This window comes from Aplysia californica, unplaced genomic scaffold (assembly GCF_000002075.1).
Source record: "Aplysia californica isolate F4 #8 unplaced genomic scaffold, AplCal3.0 scaffold00988, whole genome shotgun sequence".
Taxonomy (NCBI): Eukaryota; Metazoa; Mollusca; class Gastropoda; order Aplysiida; family Aplysiidae; genus Aplysia; species Aplysia californica.
Window position 1 is genome coordinate 136,504 of NW_004798258.1, and position 2,450 is coordinate 138,953.

Genomic DNA, 2,450 nt, shown 5'->3' on the forward strand with positions numbered 1-2,450 from the left:
AATTTGTTGCAAATTCTAGTCAGATATCACAATTAGGTAGTGCATGAGAGTGATTTAAGCAAAGTTGTGGGTGGAATTGCCCCGGTTCACCCATCTAGCTTAGGATTATGATTGTCTATATTACTGTTCATTTATATTAAAATTAAGCATGTGACTGTAAGCCTGCGTGCGTGTGTGTGTATGTTGTGTGTGTGTGTATGTGTGTGTGTGTGTGTGTGTGTGTGTGTATGTATGTGTGTGTGTGTGTGTGTGTATGTGTGTTAGTGGTGAAACACCAAACCAACGTGCCAGAATCTGGTCAATAAAGAAGTACATCTTATCTGTTATCTTATCTTACAAGTTAACATGCAGCAGCAGGGCCTCAGTTACAGACAAAGTTTGAAAGCGCCTTCTGTTACAACGTTTTTCAAATAAGACAAAGAATTTATTCCGACTTTATCATCAGAATCATTATCATATCAGCCTTTCTCATCCGTTATCGGAGTAAAATAAAGTAAAGTTGTTCTCGCATCCGAACCAAACATTGAGGATTGCCTTGTTGTTCGTGAGACAACTTCCTAAGCTGGGCCTTCGACATATTGTGGTAGGGTGGCCGTTCCTTCCCACGCCACCTTTTCTTCCCCAACTAGAAGTCAGGTACCCATTACTGCTGGGTGGGCAGGAGGGGGTAAAAAAAATCCATGTCCGGACTGAGGCTCGAACACGGACCTTCCGTTTCAGAGATGAGCGCACTAACAGCTCCGCCACCGCACCATTCATCGGAGTAAAATCCATATATAGGAGCACTCCATGATGTACTTTGCCAGTCCTGGGCTATAAATTCCATCTCGAACCGGATCTCATCTCCTTAAAGATCGGAATCTATAATTTATGTCCCTCCTCCACATATTCTCAGGCCTTGATCAACTCCTACTTCAAAAACATGTGAGTCGTCTGCTGTTAATCCTATATATTATTATAAGGGATATATGGCGTTTTGGCAGAAGTGACCCTGTTAGATTTCATTGTGCCTCTCTTTTCCCTTTTGAGATACAACTAAAAAAAAATCCAACCAAAACCACTAAGCCCCCCCCCAAACACACACAGCACACTACTCTCACACACAAGTGAAATTAAGAGAGGGAAGAATCAACAAATCAATAAATAAAAAAAATCAAATCAAATCAACTATGAGACCCTCAACAATTTACCAATTCAGACCCAGCCCTCTTTCCTTTAATAGGCTACACACACACACACATACACACACACACACATAGTCATACACACACACACTACACACACACACACTCAGAGAGACATATACGGACAGACAGACAGACAGACAGACAGACAGACGGACATAACATATTAAATGGAGGTATGACATGTTTTTACGTAAAGCTGTGTTACCGGTCCACAAAATAGTTTTAAAATGCTTCATTGTTGTTATAATTTCCATGGCAACTGATTCTGGGGGGACCCCGTCCTTCCATGACGAGGGGTTTACGTTAAGGAATGGAAATACATTGTAATCACAAAACCTTTGAAGCTGTTTTGTTTAAGCAGTGAAAGTGAAAAAGTAAAACAAATCCCTACCTTCTGGTACTAGATCTACTTGTAAAATTTAACAATGCTTGATCTCCTCCGAGTATTGTAAGTCGTGGAATTTTGTTTTCTTTGATAAATATAAGAGTGGTTTCCCCTGAATAAGTTATTTTTAAAAACTGGAAAAATAAAACTTGCGACAAAATCAATTAGTTTTTATATACATTCTTGTATTCAGTTTGCTTTTTTTATTCCAAAATGTAATTATTAATAATTACAAATAAAATGCATTATTTTTTTGCTATAAAATCCTGCATTGTAGTTCTTCGATCATCTAAAAGAGTGAAACAATATAAGCGCACGGAAAAAATGATGTAACTTTTGTATGAGCTGCTATCCAAAACGAGGCACGCCGCTTGAATTTGAAGTGCGAAACTTATTCCATGCTAAAGAGGAAGTGCGTACCACTGTGCTGTAAACAAACCAGACCGAACAGAGTGATCAACACTCAGCTGAATAATGTATTATTTGAAGGATCAAGACATCAATTAAACAAATAACCTATCGTGCATATTTCTCTCTGGAGACTTTTTAGTGCAGACAGGTAATCTTCCTTTTTTTAAAAAGAAAAATTCTTGATGTGTTCGAACTTGATGAGTGTCGACGTCGACGTCGACGTCGTGTCGAGGACTGATCTGTTGTGCTGAGTTATTGTTGAGCAGCCAGCGAGTTGCTTTTCAATTTCAAATCTCTAGAATCTAGATTCTAGATCTAAAAATCTAGTTCTAATGTCTAGATCTAGACTCTAGATCTAATATGATCTAGACTCTAGATCTAATATCTAGATCTAGGAGTACGTGCCTAGATTAGACTCTAGTAGGAGGGGAAGATTGAAATTGAAGAAACATCGAGGGGGGGGGGGG

The 2,450-nt window shown here is 38.9% G+C and overlaps 2 protein-coding genes across 2 annotated transcripts in view; one reads left to right on the forward strand and one right to left on the reverse strand.

Annotated features, from left to right (window-relative positions):
- The window catches only part of LOC101856617 (dynein assembly factor 6, axonemal), an 11,576-nt gene extending 9,841 nt beyond the window's left edge, over positions 1–1,735 (reverse strand). Inside the window, exon 1 of the mRNA XM_005111029.3 lies at positions 1,579–1,735. The gene's annotated coding sequence lies outside the window, so the exon portion shown is untranslated. The remainder of the gene's footprint in view (positions 1–1,578) is intronic.
- Positions 1,736–1,981: 246 nt separating this feature from the next.
- The window catches only part of LOC101857290 (nuclear mitotic apparatus protein 1), a 54,044-nt gene continuing 53,575 nt past the window's right edge, over positions 1,982–2,450 (forward strand). Inside the window, exon 1 of the mRNA XM_035973071.1 lies at positions 1,982–2,131. The gene's annotated coding sequence lies outside the window, so the exon portion shown is untranslated. The remainder of the gene's footprint in view (positions 2,132–2,450) is intronic.